This window comes from Monodelphis domestica, chromosome 7, assembly GCF_027887165.1.
Source record: "Monodelphis domestica isolate mMonDom1 chromosome 7, mMonDom1.pri, whole genome shotgun sequence".
Lineage (NCBI taxonomy): Eukaryota > Metazoa > Chordata > Mammalia > Didelphimorphia > Didelphidae > Monodelphis > Monodelphis domestica.
Genome location: NC_077233.1, coordinates 230,365,301 through 230,389,946, shown reverse-complemented (window position 1 = coordinate 230,389,946; position 24,646 = coordinate 230,365,301). Strand labels below are relative to the sequence as shown.

The window sequence follows — 24,646 nt, the reverse complement described above, 5'->3', positions numbered from 1 at the left end:
GTTGTTCAAATGGCCAGAAAGGATAAAGCAAGTGCTGTGCAGAGCCCAAGAATTTGGTCAGACCTCCAAGATGGCAAGGCCATCCACTGCATCCAGGCCATCGGCCGGTCAGCCTGACTTTTATCTTGCCATTGGATTTGAAGGACACTGGAAGAGAGAGTTTGGCTGAGGCCTTTGTGCAAACTCCTACCTTATTTGAATACATTACACTCACCCTTGATGTCACTGTTCCTCCTTAAAAGGAAGGACTAAATTCGGGAGCTCCCAACAATCCTTAGGTAAAACATAAAATCCTTACAGGCAGGAGCTATTTTCCTGTTTTGATTTTGCATCCTCAGTGGCTTCCAGCCCCAAATACTATAGCAAGACCAGTAAAAACTTACTTTTGCATTGGAGGGATGTTGGGGGAGGGGAGATTAGGAACAGGGGGTGGGATTTAGAAAGGCGCCAACTAGCAGATATTGCTCACATGCAACCAGGGAGACCCCGCCCCTTGGCCACGTGACCCCACAGGCGGTTGGGAAGCCTTTCTTGCCCAGCATGCGCAGTTCTTTGGGTCCTCATTCTGTGTAGGTGGTGCTGAAGACATGGGCTATTGGAGGTCTTCGGTGGGAGCCGAAAGGCCTGAAGCCTGAGACCTGACTGAGAGGGGTGACTCGAGTCTTTGGGAGAGAAGACAACAGCCTCCATTGCCTTTGCCATCTGGGAGAGGCCTGGTGAGTCTGACTCCATCCCTACCACCTTCCTCCTCTCCAGGCCCAGCCCCCACGCACACCTTTTTTCCGTCCAAAATATTTGAACATTTTAATTTAATTTTGTTTTTAAATTAACGTGCATTTTAATTTTTTCTTCCCTCCTCCACTCCACCCCTTTCAATTTTAGTAATAGCAACGAAAAATCCTTGTTAACAGATATGTGTTAGTTAGCTATGCAAATTCATGCACTGGCCATGGCCAACAAGAATGTGTTATTTTGCATATTGAGTCCCTCATCTCTGTCAGGAGGCTGTAGTGTGCTTCATCTTGAGTTTCTACTATTGGTGGTTGCCTTTGCATTGATCAGCCCTCCAGGCTCTCAAAGCTGTTGTTCTTTCTAAGGTTATTGTATCAATTGTTTTCCTGTATCTACTCACTTCTGCATCAGTAGTACATGGAGGTCTTTGTACTTTATCTTTTGTCCACTTAATTTTTTGTCATTTTTTAAAAAAAGTGGAATAATATTACAGTACATTCATATACTGACTACAAAAGGTGATGCTCCAAATATTTTTGTTCCTATAGGGCCTTCCTTTTCCTTGTGGGGTTTTTTTTTTAAACCTCTTTAGCTATCTCAAAAAGTGCTGCTTTTACTATTTGGGATTTATGGATATAGTCTTCTTATGGATGCCTTCTTAGGGGTATAATTCCAGGAGTGGAATTTCTGCTTCAAAGAATATGAACATATTAATATTTTGATATGCATGATTCCAAATTGCTTTCCATGATGGCTTTACCATGGCTTCACCAACAATGTATTAGTATGTTTATTATTTCACATTCCATAATTCCACCCACATTGACTGTTGTAATTTTTCATTAGGATTTAGATTTTCTACTTCTCTCCCTTACTCCTCCCTATCCACCACGGGTGATAAATAGTCTGACAGAGATTATGTCACTGCTATTGTGCAGTATATATTTTCATATTGCTCATGCCCTGATAGAAGACACATATTACATGTACAATAAAAAACTCATGAAGGAAATAAAGTGGAAGATGGCATGTTTTGATCTGTAGTCAGACTCCATCCCACAATTCCTTCTTCAGCTATAGATAGCATTTTTCATCATCAGTCCCTTGTGGTTATCTTGAAAACTTATTTTGTTTATAATGGTTTAGGCCTTCATAGTTGATCATCACATAACATTTCTGTTACTGTATAAATTGTTCTCGTGGTTCTATTCACTTCACTTTGTATCAGTTCATATAAGTCTTTACATGTTTTTTTCTGAATTCATCCTCTTTGTCATTTCTTATACTGCAATGCTATTCCATTACAATCATATACCACAACTTGTTTATCTGTTCCCTAAGTAATGGAAAACCCTATAGCTTTTAATTCTTTGCCATTACAAAAAGACTTGCTAAAAATATTTTGGAACTGGTAGGTCCTTTTCCCTTATCTCATATCTCTTTGGGATACCAGTAGTGGTTAGATCAAAGGGGTATGCATAATCTTATGGCCCTTTGAGCATGATTCCATATTGCTCTCTAAAATGGTTGTATCTGTTCACAGTTCCACCAACAGTGTATTAGTGTCCCAATTTTCCCACATCCCCTCCATCATTTATCATTTTCCTTTTTGGTTGTGTTAGCCAATCTGATAGGGATAATGTGGTATCTCAGAATTATTTTAATTTGGATTTCTCTAATCAATAGTGACTTGGAGAATTTTTTCATATGACTATATATAGTTTTATTTTCTTCCTCAGAACTACCAGTTTATATAGCCTTTGACCATTTATCAATTGGAGAATAAATTTGACTTAGTTCTCCATATAGTTGAGAAATGAGACCTTTGTCAGAGATTCTTGCTATAATTTTTTGCCCCAAATTTGTTTCCTTTCTAATCTTGTTTGCATTGGATTTGTTTATATAAAACTTTAAAAATTTAATCAAAATTACCTATCGTAGTTTTTGCAATGTTTTCTATGAATTATTTGGTCATAAATTATTCCCTTTTTCCATGAGTCTAACAAATACATGTTTCCATGTTTCTCTAATTAGTTTATGTTTATTTCTAGATCAAGTATTCATTTTGACTTTATCTGGTGTATGGATGTTGTTCTATGCCTTATTTCTGCCGTACTGCTTTCCAGTTTTCCCAGCAGTTTTTTCAAAGCAGTTTTCTTTCCCCCAAATCTTGGGTCTTTGGATTTATCAAACACTAAGTTGCTATACACATTAACTACCGTGTATTGATTACTTAATCTATTCTATTGATCCATTACTCTATTTGTTAGCCAGTACTAGATTATTTTGATGATTATCCCTTTATAGTCTAGTTTGAAATTTGGTATGGTTACACTGCCTTCCTTTATATTTATTTTCATTGATTCCCATGATAATCTTGGTGTTTTCTTTTTTTAGATTTATTTGTTGCCTAGTTCTATGAAATAATTTTTGAGTAATTTGATTGGTATAGAAATGAATAAGTAAATCATGTAGGTATAATTGACATTTTTTATTGTATTGGCTTGGCCTACCCATGAGCAATTAATGGCTTTCAGTTGTTTAGGTCTGACTTTATTTCTATGAAGAGTGTTTTGTAAATCTATTCATATAGTTGCTGGGTTTATTTTGGTAGGTATATCCCCAGGTATTTTATATTGTCGAGAGTTATTTTGAATGGAATTTCCTTTTCTATCTCTTTTTCTTGAACTTTGTGGTAAATAAAAATGCCAGTGATTTATGTGTTTTTGTTTTGGGTATCTTGTGACTGCTAACAATCATGAATTTTTTCTATTAGTTTTTTGGTTGATCTTTAGGTAGACTATCATATCTATAAAGAATGATATCTTTGTTTTCTCATTGTGCATTCTAACTCCTTTAATTTCTTTTTTTGCTGTGATTGCAATAGCTAGCATTTCTAGTACAATATTAAAAAGTGGTGATAATGGCTGCCCTTGTTTTAACCCTGATCTTTTTGGGAAGGGTTTTAATAATTTGTCCTCATTACAGATAATGCTTGCTTATGGTTTTAGATAGATGCCATTTATCATTTTAAGGAATGTTCCTTTGATTCAACATATTCCAATTTTTTTAAAAAAAGAAATAAGCATTGTATTTTGTCAAATTTTTTTTTCTGCATCTATTAAGATAATCATATGGTTTCTGTTGTTTTGTTACTGATATGATCAATTATGCTGATGGTTTTCCTGACATTGAACTTCTCTGCATTCTTGGTATAAAACCCACCTGATCCTGGAGTATGATCCTTGTGATATAACACTGTAGTCTCCTTGCTAATATTTTATTTAGAATTTTTGCATCAATGTTCATTAGGGAGGTTGATCTATAGTTTTCTTTCTCTGTTTTAGGTCTTCCTGGTTTAGGTATCAGTACTATATTTGTGTCATAAAAAGAGTTTGTAAGGATTCCATCTTCCTCTGTTTTTCGAAATAGTTTATATAGTATTGGAGTTAGTCTTTCAGTTTTTGGCAAAATTCTCTTGTGAAACTGTCTGGCCCTAGAGCTTTTTTCTTGGAGAATTCTTTGATCTTTTGTTCAGTTTGTGTGTGAGTGTGTGTGTGTGTGTGTGTGTGTGTGTGTGTGTGTGTGTGCGTGTGTGTTGGGATTTAACTATTCTTTTTCCTCTTGTGAATCTTAGTAGTTTGTGTTTTTCTAAATATTCATCTATTTCACTTAGGTTGTCACATTTATTGGCACATAGTTGGGCAAAGTAACTTCTAATAATTGCTTTAATTTCTTCTTCATTGGTTGTGGTTTTGCCGTTTTCATTTTTAAAACTAGTAACTTGGTTTCCTTTTTTAAATTAAATTAAGCACTGGTTTATTTTATTTTTCATAAAACCAATTCTTTTTTAACATAAATGTATTTGTTTACATATGGAAATATGCATCTGTGATCCCATCACTACCATCACCATCAAGACCATCACAAAATGGGGGTAGAGAGAGAAGCAGAGTGAAGAAGGTAGTGGAAATGGTTGTGATGATGTCAGTGCCCTTAGAGCAGTGATGCCTTTTGAGCTTGGTGTGTCAAAATTCGCTTAAAAAACCAAGCATAACTTGAATGGTATGTAACTTTGAGAAAAAACCCATAGTTTAATGATTTATAGTTTAAATTACAAAAATGTATAATTGTAATATATAACTGTATTTAATAAACCCAAAACTAATTATTTAACTTACCTGCTTAGTGACTTCTTTGTTCATCTGTCTTTTGTTGGTCTTGATATTATTTAACTTGTGTGGGGTGCCATGAACTAAGAGAAGTGAGGGGGAGGGAGAATTCTTTTAACTAACCTTCCTGTTGACTTTTTTGTTGCTGAATATCATTGGCTAAATCTTTGTTTGAAAGTTGGTATTTTGTACACTTAAAGCCCAAGCAGGTGCTACTAACTTCATCTGTCAATCTGTTTCTTTTGTTGGTTTTGATTAACGCTGAGAATAAGGTCTCACAAAAGTATGTAGAGGAAAAAACTGTGAGTAAAGCCATTGCTATATTTTTCAGGGTGCTAAAAGTGTCTGGTAATCGGTTCCAGGCACTCCAAATTTCCTGTTCATAGTGGCACCTTTCCAGATTCTCAAGCTTTGACCTCAAGTAGACAAACACCTGAGCTCAGAGGCTGTCTTGAGATTCTGCAAGTTGCATCTCCAAATCATCAATTTGCATCCATTGGAAACCATTTAATTCCAAACTACTGTAGACTACTACATTAGGATACTTAATTATTTTCATGGTCTGTTCTAGGCTTCTAAATTGATTAAATCTATCACTGAACTGGTCAAGCAACAAGTCTAAAACATGCTGGTACTTTATATGCAAGGGTTCCATTTCATTTTGTACAGCTGCACTGGCCTTCTCAAAATACTTTGTTACTTGAGGAAAATACTTATAAGTTTTGGTTTCTACATCTCACTTGAAAATTTTAAGTTTACTTTCAAAAGCTTTTATGGATCCAAACATAACATCAATACTTTTGCCAAAACCTTGTAACTTTAAGTTCAGTTCATTAATATGAAAAGAGAGATCTGTAAAAAACAGGGAATTGAACTATTTATCAGCATTAAGCTAATGGAAGTTTCCCAGATACTTATCCTAAAGAAATACCTTAATTTCTTCAAAGCACTCCACAAAGTACTCAAGAACTTTGCCTCGGCTCAACTATCTTACGTACATCAGTAGTCCACTGTAGGTGGAATCAACCTCCAGTAAAAGTGCAGAAAATTCTCACTTGTGAAGGGGGCGAGCAGCTATTAAATTAACTATTTTTGTAACAACTGACATTAGGTTGTTTAAGTTGGTGAATCTTGCCTTGGTATATAAAGCTTCCTAATGGATATTACAACGAAAAAGCACAATCAGATGCCCAGTAGCTTCCATAAACAATTTGACAAATCTGACTTTTTTCCCCACCATGTTTGGTGCCCCATCTGTTGTCACTAACACAACTTTAGAGATATCAATACTTAGGTTACGGAATGTTTGTATAACAACGTTACATATTTTGCTTGCTGATGTACTTGTTGGCACTGACACAAACTTTATCAACTCTTCTCTAGTGAGACCATCAGAATATTGACCAATAATGACCAACTGAGTGTGTGATGTAGTAGTTTCATTAAGAGAAATTGAAAAGTATTTACAATTCCTTATGTCTCTCTTTAATTGATGTTACACATATGTGTTCAGTCTCATTATTTGGTCTTTTATGATATTTCTACTGAATGGTAACTCAGCTATTCTCTTAATAATTGCATCTTTATTCTGCACATCATGAAATAGAACTGGTGCACATCTTGGAGAGTTTCTTTAATAAATTCTCCCTCTCTGAGTGCTTTTCCATGCTGAGCTATGGAGTGAGCAATGCTCAAACTTGCAGATGTTAAATTTGTAGAGCCTTTTACAGATTTAAGAATGGAATAAGATTGTCTCTGATAAAGGTGTAGCTGCCTGGAAATGTATCCCTTCCTTTCATCCTCACTTTTTTTTTTCCAAGAGCTGGGAATTATTAGTTTTGAAATATCTATTTATATTCCATGTTCTGCTTACTACCATTTCAGTACATAGAACACAAAATAATCTGCCTTTTTTTTTTCTATAGTGCCATACATCTTGGACCATGTCTCTTGGAAGGGTGGTCTACTGCTACTACCACTTCCTTTACTTAACCTTTTTTTAAATTTTTTGGGTTCTCCATTAGAGGGGCAGTGACAGAAGATAGAATTATAGATTGCCTGTTAGCCATGCAGGCATTTTAGGGGTTAACTAGCCTAACTGACCACAAGATGGCACATGTCTTTTAGGAAAGAGTACCCTTTTAGGAAAGGGTAAAGTTAATAAGCAGAAATAGGGGTTAATAAGGATGCACAACAGTAATAGTGGTGAAATGGAGACTCCACTATGCTGCAAGATGGTGTTCCTTATGTAAATTAAGCTGGCTGCTGCTATTTCTAATGACAGGAAACAGCACCCATAGCACAGGCCCTCCCCTTTCCCAGTCTCCTCCTCACTTATCTCAATAATGATGGTCAATCAGAAATCCACAACACCCCAAAACAGTAGATTGGATGAGGGTGCTTTGGTTATGTGGTTGCTGGTAATGGCGATCAGAGGACCCCTAGAGATGTGACCCCCGCGGCATTCCACTGCTCCCTGCTCTGTCGGCTGGAAGTGAAGTAAAAAATCTCCTACTGGCCTAACTGGAAGTCCTAGAACCAGACACTCTGTGCCAGAGTTCTGTTGTTTTGGCCTACAGAACTCTGGCACAGCGTATACATTACACTACAGCAAATGTTTTATCCTCAGTTACTGCATCTGGCCATGCAGAAGCCGAGGATGAAACGTCCTTCTCAGCATGTGGCCCCATACTTCTCTGTATGTGGCTACATGCTGCTGTGTGCCATTGAAAATGTCCACGTGTGTTTGCCATCACAACCTTAGAGAAAAGACAAATTGATTTTGGACAACCTAGAATGGAGGTAGGAGCAACCCAGGGCTCTCCGAACTGGAAAAGCCAGAGTAGATCCAGTGAGAAAACTTCTTGGGGCTTGGGGGGTAGGAGAGAAGAGAGGGACAAAAGCACATTGTAGAAGCTCTCCAGTACTTGACAATACTAGGGAATAAGGAGTACCATGGAAGTAGAAGAGTAATCTTAACTTGTTACCTGCCAAGTGCTCTCTCTGTCCAGGGACTATCCTCAACTCCCTCAGTTCTCTCTCTTTCTTTCAAGGCTCCATGACTGTCCTCTCTTCAAGCTGATTTCCTCCCTAATTGTATATAACTTAAACTTAATTTCCTCATTCAGGTTTTACCTACTCTCTTAGCTTCAGTTTCATAGGGGAAACAAAGGTGAACATGTCACCATCTATTATTAGTTCAATGGTTTTCTTTCAATTTTATTAATCTTTCCCTTTATTTTTCATAATTTCCAAGATTTCCAATTTGGTGTTTAATTAGAATTTAAAATTTGTTCTTTTTCTAAAATTTTTAGTTGCATGCCCAATTCATTGATCTTCTCATTCTCCACTTTTTTAATATAAGTATTTAGAGACATAAAATTTCCCCCAAGTATGGCTTTGACTGAATCCCACACATTTTGGTATATTGTCTCCTCATTGTCATTTTCTTTAATGAAATTGTTGATTGTTTCTATGCTTTATTCTTTGATCCATTCATTATTTAGGATAAGATTATTTAGTTTCCAATTTATTTTTAGTCTCTCCATTGCCCTTTGTTGAATGTAATTTTTATTGTATTATTATTTGAAAGGCAAGCATTTAATATTTCTGCTTTTGTACATTTTTGGTTGTGAGGTTTTTATGCCCTCTTATATAGTCAATTTTTGTGAAGATAATGTATTGCTGAGAAAAAGGTGTGGAATATTCTTTTCTTCTGGTATTTTTAGTTAGCCTCTTCAATAGTAAGTCTAAGAGAAGCACCTCTCAATGGAGCTGCCACCTGGAAACCCATCAGGCATGCCTGGCATTCTTTTGAACTGCAGTACAGCTTCCATTTGATTTGTCTAAAGAAGATTCTGAAGATTATCTAGGAATTTAAGGTACCAGATACTGAAGTCCCTTCTCAAGCTGAAATTCTAAGCATTCTAACTCTCCTGTAGAGAGTGCAGATCTGATGGGCAAGCCACATTATTTGAATGCTAAAGGTCCATTTGTCTAAAAAACAATTTTATGGAGAATATATACAAGGAGAGCACTCATTTGGGAATCAGAAATCATACCATGACATACTAAAGTTCTCTGAAGAATTTAAGTTTCAATTGTGAGATATGAGAGATACCAGAACAGGACCCTCCAGTGTAATGTGTCCATATGAAATTGTAGTATCTCCAAAGAAACATCATATGTGCATATTTAGAGACATCTTCATTCCAAATGTTTATTCAGGCTATTTATGCATGTCCCACCTGTGTTAGAGCTTTCCCCCAACTCAAATTGGTCTGATCTGCCACAGTGTGATACACAGTATATTGACCCTGATATCATTATGTCATTTTGATCCTCTTCAAGTACTTAGGGTATTCACCAACTAGTTTACAGCTTAGTAAAGATGGGTTTCTTTCTGCTGGTGCTAAAATTCTTCCATTTCAGCGGTCTTGTTCTTATCCATCCAGTTGATTGTGTTACATTTGTCAAATCTTCTGTTTTTCTTCAAGACTGATTTTGCTTTGAATTTTCATATCTTCTACCATAGCCTTCATGTTGAAAGTATAAGATTGAAGTGAGTTCTCAGAAGTCACCTTGTTTTCTGCTTATCATTTTCAGCCTTGTATTTTTCAACTTATGCTCATATGTGCTTAGTGTTTTTCTTTGCTCAGATGCCCATTGTCATTGGTGATATTGATCTCTCTTTGCCTGGTCTCTTTTATTTATTTATTTATTTGTTTGTTTGTTTGTATGTTTATTTATTTTTATTTGGTCATTTCCAAACATTATTCATTGGAAACATAGATCATTTTCTTTTCTTCCCTCCCCCCCTCCCACCACCTCTCCTACAGCTGACGCACAATTCCACTGGGTATCACATGTGTTCTTCATTCAAACCCATTTCCATATTGTTGGTATTTGCATTAGAGTGTTCATTTAGAGTCTCTCCTCAGTCATATCCCCTCCACCCCTGTAGTCAAACAGTTGCTTTTCATAAGTATTTTTACTCCCACAGTTTATCTTCTGCTTGTGGATAGTGTTTTTTAGATCCCTGCAGATTGTTCAGGGACACTGCATTGCCACTAATGGAGAAGTCCATTACCTTCGATTGTACCACAATGTATCGGTCTCTGTGTACAATGTTTTCCTGGTTCTGCTCCTTTCACTCTGCAGCACTTCTGGAGGTTGTTCCAGTCTCCATGGAATTCCTCCACTTTATTATTCCTTTTAGCACAATAGTATTCCATCACCAACATATACCACAATTTGTTCAGCCATTCCCCAATTGAAGGGTATCCCCTCATTTTCCAGTTTTTGGCCACCACAAAGAGTGCAGCTATGAATATTCTTGTACAAGTCTTTTTCTTTATTATCTCTTTGGGGTACAAGCCCAGTAGTGCTATGGCTGGATCAAAGGGCAGACAGTCTTTTATCGCCCTTTGGGCATAGTTCCAAATTGCCCTCCAGAATGGTTGGATTTGTAACTCTTTCTAATTCTTGCTTGGTTTTGAAGTCTTTCCCTTCCCAAAGGTCTGACATGTATACTATTCTGTTTTTGCCTAATTTTCTTATAGTTTCCTTCTTTATGTTCAAGTCATTCACCCATTTTGAATTTATCTTGGGGTAGGGTGTGAGGTGTTGATCTAAACCTAATCTTTCCCACACTGTTCTCCAATTTTCCCAGCAGTTTTTATGAAATAGTGGATTTTTGTCCCAAAAGCTGGGATCTTTGGGTTTGTCATATACTGTCTTGCTGAGGTCACTTGCCCCCAGTCTATTCCACTGATCCTCCTTTCTGTCTCTTAGCCAGTACCAGATTGTTTTGGTGACCGCTGCTTTATAATATAGTCTGAGATCTGGGACTGCAAGGCCCCCTTCCTTTGCATTTTTTTTCATTATTTTCCTGGATATCCTTGATCTTTTGTTCTTCCAAATGAACTTTGTTATGTTTTTTTCTAAATCAGTAAAAAAAAAAATTTGGAAGTTCCATGGGTATGGCACTAAATAGATAGATGAGTTTGGGTAGGATGGTCATTTTTATTATATTGGCTCATCCTACCCATGAGCAGTTAATGTTCTTCCAATTGTTCAAGTCTAGTTTTAGTTGTGTGGAAAGTGTTTTGTAGTTGTGTTCATATAGATCCTGTGTTTGTCTCGGGAGATTGATACCTAAGTATTTTATTTTGTCTAAGGTAATTTTGAATGGGATTTCTCTTTCTAGTTCTTGCTGCTGAGCTCTGTTGGAATTATATAGAAATGCTGATGACTTATGTGGGTTTATTTTGTATCCTGCAACTTTGCTAAAGTTTCGATTAGCTTTTTGGTTGAATCTCTAGGATTCTTTAAGTAGACCATTGTGTCATCTGCAAAGAGCGATAATTTGGTCTCCTTGTCTATTTTAATGCCTTCAATTTCTTTTTCTTCTCTAATTGCTACTGCTAGTGTTTCTAATACAATGTCAAATAATAGAGGTGATAATGGGCATCCTTGTTTCACTCCGGATCTTAATGGGAATTGATTTAGTTTATCCCCATTGCAGATGATATTAGTTGATGGTTTTAGATATATACTGTTTATTATTTTTAGGAATGACCCTTCTATTCCTATGCTTTCTGGTGTTTTTAGTAGGAATGGGTGTTGTATTTTACCAAAGGCTTTTTCTGCGTCTATTGAGATAATCATGTGGTTCTTGTTGGTTTGCTTGTTGATGTGGTCAATTATGTGGATAGTTTTCCTAATGTTGAACCAGCCCTGCATCCCTGGTATAAATCCTACTTGATCATGGTGAATGACCCTTCTGATCACTTGCTGGAGTCTTTTTGCTAGTATCCTATTTAAGATTTTTGCATCTATATTCATTAGGGAGATTGGTCTATAATTTTCTTTCTCTGTTTTTGGCCTGCCTGGCTTTGGAATTAGTACCATGTTTGTGTCATAAAAGGAGTTTGGTAGAACTCCCTCTTTGTTTATTATGTCAAATAGTTTGTATAGTATTGGGATTAACTGTTCTCTGAATGTTTGATAGAGTTCACTGGTGAATCCGTCAGGCCCTGGGGATTTTTTCTTAGGAAGTTCTTTGATGGCCTTTTGGATTTCTTTTTCTGATATGGGATTATTTAAGAAATCGATTTCTTCTTCTGTTAGTCTAGGCAATTTATATTTTTGTAAATATTCATCCATATCACCTAGGTTGGTATATTTATTGCCATATAGTTGGGCAAAGTAGTTTTTAATGATTGCCTTAATTTCCTCTTCATTAGAGGTGAGATCCCCCTTTTCATCCTTAATGCTGTTAATTTGCCTTTCTTCTTTCCTTTTTTTAATTAGATTAACCAGTACTTCGTCTATTTTGTCTGTTTTTTCAAAGTACCAGCTTCTAGTCTGGTTTATTAGCTCAATAGTTCTGTCACTTTCGATTTTATTAATTTCTCCCTTAATTTTTAGGATCTCTAGTATGGTTTTCTTCTGGGGGTTTTTAATTTGTTCGTTCTCAAGTTTTTTGATTTGCATTTCCAATTCCTTGATCTCTGTCCTCCCTAATTTGTTAATATATGCACTCAGGGATATGAATTTTCCTCTAAGTACTACCTTGGCTGCATCCCATAAGGTTTAAAAGGATGTTTCGCCTTTGTCATTTTCTTTAACTAAACTATTAATTGTTTCTATGATTTCTTCTCTAACTATCCGATTTTGGAGTATCATGTTATTTAATTTCCAATTAATTTTTGATTTGGGTCTCCATGTACCCTTGCCGATCAATATTTTTATTGCCTTGTGATCTGAAAAGGCTGCAGTTATTATTTCTGCTTTTCTGCATTTGAGTGCCATGTTTCTATGACCTAGTGTATGATCTATTTTTGTGAATGTGCCATGTGGTGCAGAAAAGAAGGTGTATTCTTTTTTGTCCCTATTTATTTTTCTCCATATGTCTATTAACTCTTAATTTTTCTAAGATTTCATTCACCTCTTTTACCTCTTTCTTGTTTATTTTTTGGTTTGATTTATCTAAATTTGATAGTGGTTGGTTCAAGTCTCCCACTAATATGGTTTTATTGTCTATTTCCTCCTTCAATTCTCCTAGTTTCTCTATTAAAAATTTGGATGCTATACCATTTGGTGCATACATGTTGATTAGTGATATTTCCTCATTGTCTATAGTCCCTTTTAGCAGAATATATTTACCTTCCCTATCCCTTTTGATCAGGTGTATTTGTGCTTTGGCTTTGTCAGATATCATGATTGCAACTCCTGCCTTCTTTCTATCAGTTGAGGCCCAAAAAGGTCTGACTCCAACCTTTAATTCTAACCTTGTGGGTGTCAACCCGTCTCATATGTGTTTCTTGAAGACAACATATGGTAGGGTTTTGGGTTCTAATCCAATCTGCTATTTGTCTATGTTTTATGGGTGAGTTCATCCCATTCACGTTCAAAGTTATGATTGTCATTTGTGGATTCGCTGGCATTTTGATATCTTCCCCTAGTTCTGACCTTTCTTCTTTAGCTTTCTCCTTTTGAACCAGTGATTTACTTTAGGTCAGTCCCCCTAGTCCCCTCCCTTGAAATGCTTCCCTTTCTAGCCCCTCCTTTTTTATGCTCCCTTCCCCTCCCCCCTCTCCTTCCCTCCCTTTTTATATTCCCTCCCCCCCTCCTTAATTTTCCTTTCTTTCTTGCCCTAATGGGTAAGATAGAATTCAGGATCCCACTGGATCTAGATGTTCTTCCCTCTCAGATTTGATTTCACTGAGAGTAAGGTTTAAGTAATTCTACTTCACGCTCTCTTCCTCTCCTTCGCATATGAGAGTTCTTCCCCTCCCCTTCCCATGTGTATCTTTATATGGGAAAGATTATTCTATTGAGTCCCACCTTATTTCTTGAAGTTAATCTTAGTATTATCGATGGTTCCCCACTCCGTTTTCCTTTCTTTGCCCCCACTTTCCCCAAATCTTCTTAATGCCCCAATCTTTCCCTATGCATGTTTCTTCTAACTACTCTTATGATGCTACAATTCATGAGAGTTACACAAAATATTTTCCCCACATATTAATATATATATATATAATTTGATGTAAATGTAGTCCTTATAGAAGAGAGTTTGACTTAAAGAAAAAGATAAGATTTATCTCCTTTTCCCTTTCTTTCATATTTACCTTTTCATGTTTCTCTTGCTTTTTGTGCTTGGATATTGAACTTTCCACAGAGCTCTGGTCTTTTCTTAGCAAATGTTTGGAAATCTTCAATTTTGTTGAGTGCCCATACTTTCCCCTGGAAGTATATAGTCAGTTTTGCTTGGTAGTTGATTCTTGGTTGGAGACCCAGCTCTCTTGCCTTTCTAAGTATCGTGTTCCATGCTTTGCGGTCTCTTAGTGTGTTAGCCGCTAAGTCATGTGTGATCCTTATGGGAGGCCCCTTATATCTGAAGCTCCTCTTCTTGGCTTCTTGTAGGATTTTCTCCTTTTCTTGGAAGCTCTTGAATTTTGCAATTACATTCCTAGGGTTTGTCTTTTGGGGATTTACTATAGAAGGTGTTCTATGAATTCTTTCTATTTCTATTTTGCCCCCTTGCTCCAGAATGTGGGGGCAATTTTTTTATAATCTCCTGTAGAATAATATCGAGTTTATTGTTTATCTCTGGTTTTTCTGGGAGACCATAATTCGGAGGTTTTCTCTTCTTCCTCTGTTTTCGAGATCGGTGACCTCAGTGAGATATTTTATGTTTTCTTCTAATTCATTAATTTTTTGGGTTTGCTTTATTGATTCTTGCTGTTTTATCATCTTGCTTTCTTTGAGTTGCTTGATTCTGGTTGTTAGGGACTGGTTTTGCTTTTCAGCTTTGTCTGCCCTTCTATTGGATGCTTCGAGTTCTTTTTCCAATTGAGCAGTCTTATCTGTCAGACTGCTGATCTCTTTCTCCCATTTTTCTTTCAAGGTTTCCATCTTTTGGATAAGTTCCAGTTTGAGATCTTCCAGAGCTTGTTGATAGTTTCCAATTTGGGAGGCATGTTCTGATTTTTTTTGGATTTCCTCCTCATTCTCCTCTTTTCCTTGGATACTTCCACCATAAAAGTTTTCAATAGTCACTTTTTTCCCTTTCTTCCTGGAGGCTTGATTTTGGGCCATGTGAGCCATCCCTTTGGTGGTTTTATTCCCCTTTCCTTTTTGGTCTGGGGTCTGGGTTATATGGGCGGTTTTTCTGTGAATTTAGGTTGCTTCAGACTAGTTCTTCCCAGCCTCCGAGGTTTCTTAGAGCACTGGGTCCCTGATCACAGCCACACTTCCCAGGTGTTCAGCCCTGCCCAGATAATCAGCGTGTGGTTCGCCCCTGGTGTTTAGCTCCACGGAGATGTTCAGCGCAGCCGCCCCAAGTACAGCTCCCCATGCTCAGAGCCGGGTTCTCCAGTGAAACCACCCTGAGAAGTTTTTTCCTGGCAGTCCCCAGATCCCAATGGCCCTGGAGTGCCCCCCCCCCCCCAGACAGAGATGTTCCCCCTCACTCACTGTCCTGGTGAGCCCTCAGGTAGCTCATTCTGGTTTGTGGGGGAGGTGGGGTGGGTGAAGGGCGGCTCAGTTCACTTTTCTGTGCAAGCTTTTCCTCCTTCTTATTATAGTGTGGAAATGTTCAAGCCCCACGTACCTTCGCCTCTGTGGAGTACTGGGAGTACTGGGTTGTCCTTCTGTTCCTCCAAAGGTGATTTTTATTCCCCTTTGATGTAGTCTATTTCGTTTGGTGCCGGGGAGAGGAAGCGTGTGGCGTCTAGATTGCAGCCATGATTACCTGGAAGTCTCTTATTTATTAATTCAATAGTTCTTTGACTTTCAATTTTATTAATTTCTCCTTTGAGTTTTAGGATCTCTAATTTAGTCTTCATCTGAGGATTTTTAATTTGTTCGCTTTCTAATTTTTAATTTGCATGCCCAATTCATTGACCTCTGCCCTTCTTAATTTGTTTATATATGAACTCAAGGATATAAATTTCCCCCTGAGTACTGCTTTGGCTGCATCCCATAGGTTTTGAAAGGATGTCTCACCATTGTCATTTTCTTCAATGAAGTTATTAATTGTTTCTATGATTTTTTCTTTAACTAACTGGTTTTGGAGAATCATATTGTTTAATTTCCAATTCATTTTCGATTTACCTCTCCATGTTCCCTTACTAATTATTATTTTCATTGCATTGTGATCTGAGAAAGTTGCATTTATTGTTTCTGCTCTTTTGCACTTGTTTCCAATATTTTTATGCCCTAATACATGGTCAATTTTTGTGAATGTACCATGTGCTGCAGAAAAGAAGGTATATTCCTTTTTGTCCCTATTTATTTTTCTCCATATGTCTACTCACTCTAATTTTTCTAAGATTTCATTCACTTCTCTTACCTCTTTCTTATTTATTTTTTGGTTTGATTTATCTAGTTCGGATAGGGAAAGGTTCAGATCTCCCACTAGTATAGTTTTTCTATCTATTTCATCCTTGAGCTCCTCTAGTTTCTCCTTTAAAAATTTGGATGCTCTGCCATTTGTTGTATACATATTGAGTACAGATATTTCCTCATTGTCTATACTGCCTTTTATCAGGATGTAATTACCTTCCCTATCTCTTTTAACTAGATTTATTTTTACTTTGCCTTTGTCGGATATCATGATTGCCACTCCTGCCTTCTTTTTGTCAGTTGATGCCCAATAGATTTGGCTCCACCCTCTTACTTTCACCCTATGTGTGTCTACCTTTCTCATATGTGTTTCTTGTAGACAGCATATGGTAGGGTTTTGGACTCTAATCCACTCTGTTATTCACTTGCATTTTATGGGTGAGTTCATTCCATTCACATTCAGAGTTATGATTACTAGCTGTGTATTTCCCAGCATTTTGATTTCTACTACTGGTCCTGCCTTTTCTTCTTTCACTATTTCCTTCTACACCAATGTTTGCTTTTGAACAGTCCCCCTTGTTCCCACCCTTATTTTACTTCTCTTTCTACCCCCTCCCTATTTACCCCCCCTTATTTTCCCTATAGTCTTTCTAAAATTAACCCCCCACTCCCTCCCTCTCTTGTACTTCTTCCCTCCCCACCAGACCGTTTGTTACCCTTCTACTCCCCTATAGGGTGCAAATCTATTCTCTACCCGCAATGGATTGGATTGTTTTTCCCTCTTTGAGTCACTTTCAAATCATGTAAAAGTTTAATATTTCCTGTCTCTGACCTCTTGATGTTCTCCCCCCTCCCACCATGAGCTTCTTTATGACATATAAATTTACCCCCATTTGTTTCTTTTCCCATTTCTTTTAATAGTAACCTATTTTTAAGCTCTAGTTATATATATATATATATATATATATGCATACTTATGCGTTTGTATTTTTGCATGCGTATATCTATATACCTATTTATGTCTTGTCCTTTCATCCTATACAGTTTGTTGCTGTTCCCTCTAAGTATACTTCTTTTTGCTGCCCAGGTAATAACAATAGTTTTTAAGAGTTACCAATGACCTCTTTTCTTATAGGGATACATATCATTTTAACTTAGTGAGTCTCTTAAAATTTTTTTTGTTGTTTTTCTTTTCCCCCCTCTTTTTTAATTAACCTTTTGATGATTCTCTTGAGTTCTGTGTTTGGACATCAAATTTTATGTTTAGGTCTGGTCTTTTCTTTACGAATTCTTGGAATTCTTCTATTTTGTTGAATGACCATACTTTCCCCTGTAAGAATATAGTTAATTTTGCTGGGTAGTTGATTCTTGGTTGTAGACCTAGTTCCCTTGCTTTCCCGAATATCGTATTCCATGCCTTTCTTTTTTTCAGTGTGGCTGCAGCCAGATCCTGAGTTATCCTCACTGTGGTTCCTTGGTATCTGAATGACTTCTTGGCAGCTTGTAATATCTTTTCTTTGGTCTGATAGTTCCTGAATTTGGCTATAACATTCCTGGGTGTTGTCAGTTGGGGATTAAGTACAGGAGATGATCTGTGGATTCTATCAATCTCCACTTTTCCCTCTTGTTCAAGGATTTCGGGGCAGTTTTCTTTAATAATATCCTGTAATATGATGTCCAGGCTTTTTCTTTTGGCATGGTCTTCTGGTAGTCCAATAATTCTTAAATTGTCTCTCCTTGAACAATTTTCTAAATCCTCTGTTTTGTGAATGAGATGCTTCATATTTTCCTCAATTTTTTAATTCTTTTCATTTTGTTTTATAGTGTCTTGTTGCCTTGTGAGGTCGCTCGATTCAAGTTGTTGTATTCTGGTTCTTAAAGGCTGGATTTCATCCTTAGTTTTTTGGTCGTCCTTTTCCTTTTGGTCGGATTTTCTTTGAAGGTCATCTTTCATCTTCTTCACCTCATCTTTCATCTGCTTTGCCTCATCTTTCATCTCCTTTGCCTCATTTTCCAGCTGGTTGATTTTGGCTTTCAAGACACTATTTTCTGTTTCTAGATGGCTTATCTTAGTTTTTAAGTTCTTTTCCCAATTGTCTTCAGCCTCTCTTAATTGTGTTTTGAATTGCATTTTGAGTTCTTCCAAAGCCTGTATCCAATTCGCTGGGATTGCTGATTTTTCCTTTCCTGATCCCTCGCCCTCTGTTTCATTCGCTCTTTGCTCATTACCTGTGCAGAAGCTGTTTATTGTAATTTCTTTCTTCTTTTTCTGTTGTTTGCTCGATTTTACCCCTTCTTTGCTCCCCGTATTTGGCTGTGCTCTTGCTCTTCTCTTTTTTTTTTGTTTTGTTTTAGAGCTGTCAGTCTCCCCTCTTGGAGCTTTGTCAGATGTCTTGGTACAGTCTCTAGGGGAGGACTGTTAGCTTCCCTGTCCTCTGGAAGCTTTTGATTGGATTGAGTTCAGGTGGGTTGGGCTGTATGTGGTATGAAGCTCTGAGGCTCTGAAGACTCCTGGAAGGCTGGGCCGAACTTTCTCCAGTTCTCTCCAGCTGCTTCTCCGCTGTTTGCAAGTAGTTTGCCCTCCTCCCTGAACTCTGAGGAGTTCTGGTTGAATTGGGTTCAGCTTGATTGATCTGGTTGTGCCCCGAGGCAAAAGTGAGGCTTGAGCCGGATGGAGGGACCCAGCTACGGCCCCCTTCTCTCCCTGGCTTCCTCCCTGCTGTCCAAGCTGGATGCTCCAAGCCAGGTGCCCCACTGCTCACAAGGTAGACCCTCCAAACCAGCACCTTTGCCCGCTCAGAGGTTCCTGCTGCTGCTGCGGCGGGCTCAGCACTCTGGGTTGTGGGGGAGGGGTCCTGGGACCTACCCTCTGCCTTCCCCTTAGTCCTGAGTATTCTCGGATTCCGGCTTTTGGGGGGTGGACCTTTTGATTTGAGTCCAGAAGGAGGGGTCCCCACTTCTGTCTTGTCGTTCAGCTTGGATTTTGGTGCCCTAGGAGCATTCAGTCTGTATTGGTAAGGAAGGGTCTTCCCCAAGGTCTGAACTTTTGCTGCTTGCTAAGCCACCATCTTGACTCCACCCCGCTCTTTGCCTGGTCTCTTATCCACAGCAGACACATTTAGGTTGCCACTTGTATTAGTGGCAAAGTTACTTCAATAATAGGAACCACCTCTGGGACAAGGAGGATTCCTGTCAGCTCACAGGTTGCTATCCTTTGTCATGGCTCTTTTGCCTTCATAAATCTGAATAAGTACACCAGGCTGTAACCAAGTAGGTAGGATAGGTATATATCTGCTTGGTAGGGAGGATTAGCATTGCGTTTGATCAGTACTGTTTTTGTAACTGCTCAACCAAAAATTTCAATACAAAGGGAAATGACATCCAAAGGCAGAAAGTCCTCAATATTCTCAGATTTATTTCCAGACAAGATGGATAGCATTGGCTTTATTAGGATTGATACTCTTCTTGAACTTTCTGCCACTGAAAAAATCCTGCAGAAATTTCTGGATTGTGAAGCTATAAGATGAAAGATATCTTAGGGTCTTTCCAAAAGGGTTTGATGTGCCATAGAAGAGGCAAATATTTAGCTCTTCAAAATGGGCACAGTGATAGAGGTACTGAGTGTCAGTAACATCACAGAGAGAGTCAGTCTCAATACTGGTCTAGGTACTAGAAGAGTGGATACACGAATCAAATTAACCAATGGCTTATTTAGGTATTTAGTTTACTAAAACCAGCTAGTTTTATTTATTAGAGTTTTTAAATGTAATGTTCCATGATTTTCTGGATTTCTGTTTTGGTGTTTAATTGAGGTTTTAAAATTTGTTCTTTCTCTAGGTGATATATCCAGTTCAGTGATCTACTCTATTATTGTTATAAACATTTAGAGATCTAATTTTCTCCCAAGTACCACTTTGGCTATATCTCACAAATTTTGGTATGCTGTCTCATTATCGTTGTCTTTAATAAAATTATTCATTCTTTGATTTGCTCTTTGAACTACTCATTCTTTTGTTGTTGTTTAATCATGTTAACTGTGTCTGATTCTTTATGATCTAATTTAGGGTTTTCTTGGCAAAGAGACTGATTGTGGTTTGCCATTTCCTTCTCCAGCTTATTTTTCAGGTGAGGAAACTGGTGAACAGTGACTTTCCTAAGGTCACACAGCTAATAAATGTCAGAGGTCAGACATGAACTTGGAAGATAAGCATTCCTGAGTCCAGGCCTGGCACTCTTATCTACTGAACCAGCTAGCTTCCCATTCTTTAGAATTAGCTAATTTAGTTTCCAGTTAATTTTTCATTTATGTTTCAAAGGCCCTTTATCGTATGTAATTTCTATTTCTATTATGGTCAGAAGAAAGTGCTCTTAACTATTTCTGCTTTACTGCATTTTCTGTGAGGTTTTAAATGTCTTGAAAACATGGCCAATTTTTGTCAAGATGCTATGCTGACTAATAGGTATATTCCTTTTTATTCTCATTCCATATTTCGAAGAGATCTATCACATTTTAACTTTTCTAAAATTCCATTCCTTAACTTCTTTATTGTTTATTTTATAGTTAGATGAATCTATATCTTTATTATAGTTTTGTTGTCTATTTCCTCCTATAACTCATTTAACTTTTACTTCTTGAATTTGGATGCTATGCCATTTAGTACATATATGTTCAGTATAGATAATTAATTTATTTTGTGGTAACTTTTAGTAAAATACAGCTCCCTTAATTATCTCTTTTAATTAAGCATGTTTTTGCCTTTGCTTTGTTTGAAATCACAATTTGTTATTTTGAGAAGGGAATGTGTTGTGATTTAATTAAACAGGGATTTGGACTACCCTTCTCTTTGTTTTAAATTCAAATCAATTAGCAACCATTTCAGTCAGAAACTTGAAGACCCTTTATCCAAGATTGCAAGAACAAACACACCCTCAGAGAGATAAAGTTGATCCCACAGGCTCTGTGTGTGCTTCCCCCTCACCCCCCCACCCCCATGGTGCCAGGCAAATTGAGGAACTGTGATTGGTTCCTAGGAGGTGATGTGGGACAGTTAGTGGGTGAAGGAAACTGCTTTATAAGTGGAGACTCAGCAGAAGGGGGAGACTGAGAGGACTGAGACTCAGATTCAGCTATAGACATGGCTTGAGGCATACTTTGATGTTAGTGACTTTTATTTACAACAGATTTTATTTTAGGGTTGTGACAAGGAAATCACTTTAAAAGACTGATATATTAATTTAAGGTCGCCAAGGAATTCAGCTATGTAATTCCTAAATGAAAACTCAAGTCAGCAGTCAACCTTTTATGGAGTTTTTAATTACAAACAGGAGGAAGAAAGGTATTAGAGAGAGAGAGAGAGAGAGAGAGAGAGAGAGAGAGAGAGAGAGAGAGAGAAAGAAAGAAAAGAGGGCTTAAATACCCCCTCTGGCCCAAGCCCTTAGATAGCTGAGGCAAAGAAAAGAGATCAGTCCCTATCACTCAGGTGACCAAAATGGAGAAACAGTCTCAGGGGCCTCCACCTCCAGCTTCCTTCAGAGCAAGCTTCTCAGAGCACAACCTCTCAGAGCAAAACCTCTCCAACCACCTTCAGAGCCACCTTGCTCAGAGCAAAACCTCCTCCTTCTCTCCTCAGACCCCGCTATCTAAGGGAACCATCTAAGTTCCCTCCCCTCAGTTCTCACATCTATCAATCACTGTTGATATCTCCCCTGTGCCAATGGTGGTTCTAGGTTAACCCAGGACCGCCCAGAGATCTGTGGCTTTGCACATGTCTGTTGAAGGACATATTCTCAAATAATTAAATCTTGATCCTTTGCTGCAGCCCTTCCTAAATCCTGTTACTCTAAGTAGGGTGGAAATTGTATTTTCCAAGACCTGGCTCTGTCATTCCAAGTATCTCTATTGTATTAATTCTAAAATCAATCATGACTCAAAGAACTTCCTGTTCTATGCTTAAGCATAGGTCAAAGCCCTTTCCATGGTTTAGCAAAAGTTTTCTGTCCTAAAGTAGTCTTAGGTAGGGAGGAGAAGGACCCTCCCTACCTAATGTTGGAAATGGGGAAATTTCCAACATTCATAAGTCTAAGAAATTTTAAGGTTTACAGGGTGTTGGGCTAGGCAATTGGCTACCTTCTTCCTATGTTTCCCTCTTTTTTTATCATATCTCCATTTTAATTAGATTAAATTGTTAAAGCTACTAACAGCCTCATAAGTTTAATTTTAAATTGATGACCACTCTTTTAACTATTATACTCCTCTTACTTTTTTTTTTAATTTTAGGTGAAGTGTAATTGATTCTGCTCTAACCACCTATTTTAACTTTGTATATATCTTTCAGTTTTAAATGTGTTTCTTGTAAGCAACATATTGTTTACTCCTGATTTCGAATAATTCTGCTTTAGTCTTGTTTTATGGGTTAGTCCACTACATTCTCATTCATGTTTACAATTGCTAACTTTCTCTCCTTTCTATTGTCATATATTTATGTGCACATAAAAGAGAAGGCTACACATCTATAGCCTTCTCTTTTTTACACCATCCCCTTCTCAAGAATCTGTTTTACTTCTGACTACTGTCTCCCTCTCCTTCTTTCTTATTCTATACCCCCCCCCCCCTTCTTCTCTTTTCTCCTTTCCCTCCTATTTCTCCGTTGGATAAGATGAATTTTTTCCCCAGCTGAATGTATGTATGTAGGTATACTCTTCACTCCTTGAATCAGTTGAGATGAGAGTGAAGTTCAAGTGTTATCCATTCCCTTATCTCCCCTCAACCCTCCATTATCTAAACTTTTCCTTAAGTACTTCATTTTTGTGAGATAATTTTCTCTGTTCTTCCTTTCCCTTTCTCCTCTCAGTGCATCCCTCTTTCTCACTCTTCCATATTTCTTTTAAGATCATTGAAACATTATAATAGTCTCACACCTATGACCTCTTACCAGACTCCCTCTAACTGCTCTAGTGATGATAAAATTTTTATAGGTCACATATATCATTGTATTGTGTGTGTATATATATGCAATTATATATAGGATTGTAAACAGTTTAATTTTATTTAATTCCTTGAATGTTTATTTATGCTTTGTCATATATGATGATTGTAGATCCTGCTTTTTTGATTCATTTGATACATATTAATTTTTTTCCATTCTTTCAGTTTTTTCAGTCTTTGTTTTTTTAAAAATATGTTTCTGGTAAACAATACATATGGGTTTTTTTCTTTGATAAAATGTTTTTCATTTTATTGGATTATTTAATCAATTGACATTTAAGGTTGTATAGTTGGGTTTCTATTTTTCTGGTCTAATTTTTTCAAGTTATGTTTTTTTCTGTATTATATATTTTTAGTTACTTTAATAGAATCTTTTAAAAATGTGGGGCTATTACTACTGACTACCTTCCCTTACCTGATCCTCTTCTATTTTGTCACCCCTTTCCATTTGGAACTTTGCTTATTAGTTTCCTTTTCCTTATTTGCTTTTATCTGGTTATATAACTTCTACCCTTTTTTTCTCTATTAGTTAGATAGATTCCCCTTCCTCATCCCTCTTTCAACTAGTTCTGTTCAGTACTTTTTAAAATGTCATTTTTTTCTTTGCATTCATTTTATTCCAGAGAGGATTTCTGTTATTTTCTTCATTATCCATCCTCTCTTTCTACTTTGGACCCTCATTCTCTGATTCATGACTCCTATAATTATTGTCTCCTTCATTTCATTATCTATAGTTTGTCTAATCTAGACTCTTATTCTCTAGTTTATGACCTGTATAATTCTGTAGATTCTCTTTCTCTTCTGTATCCCTCATGAAGTCAAAACTTTCATGATATCTATCCAGAGTTCTCCCTTAACAAATTCTACCAATGCTTTGTAGAGGTTGCCATGTGGATTCCTCTTTTTCTTTGTATCTTGACTCTAGAACAATTTCATTTATTGTAAGTGTCAGAGAGGACACTGACTGATGGTAGGACCCCTTGAATATCCATGATTTTTTGACCTACCACCTATTTATGTCTTCTTCCTGGATACTTTCTCTGCATTTCCCTCACTTCTTCAGGCCTATGCCCTCCCATACTCCCAGGTACTAATTTCCCCTAGGGCCATGGTGGTGAACCTATGGCACATGTGCCAGAGAAGGCATGCAGAGCCCTCTGTGGGCATGAATGCTATTGCCTGCCAAAGTTTATTACTAGAAAACCAGAGGGACTCAGACTGAGCTGCTCCCCTCCTCCTCTCCATGTGCCTGAGTCACCAGCCCAGCAGTCCAAGGGGGAGGGCAAAATGGCATGGCACTCTATTTCAAACATCACATCACCTAGACCCAATGTAAGATCCCCATCTCCCTGCACAGGATATCTGTCTTCATCCATTGAAGTATGCATCAGTGCAATCTCCTCCC

At 37.4% G+C, this 24,646-nt stretch overlaps 1 protein-coding gene across 3 annotated transcripts in view; it reads left to right on the top strand.

The window, feature by feature from the left end:
• The first annotated feature begins 509 nt into the window (after positions 1–509).
• Positions 510–24,646, top strand: part of LOC100026548 (phospholipid-transporting ATPase ABCA3-like) — a 314,104-nt gene continuing 289,967 nt past the window's right edge. For 2 of the 3 annotated variants that reach the window (XM_007498223.3, XM_007498222.3), the window contains exon 1: positions 511–716. The gene's annotated coding sequence lies outside the window, so the exon portion shown is untranslated. Of the gene's footprint in view, positions 717–24,646 lie in introns of all 3 variants that reach the window. The other variant, XM_007498226.3, reaches the window with a different exon arrangement.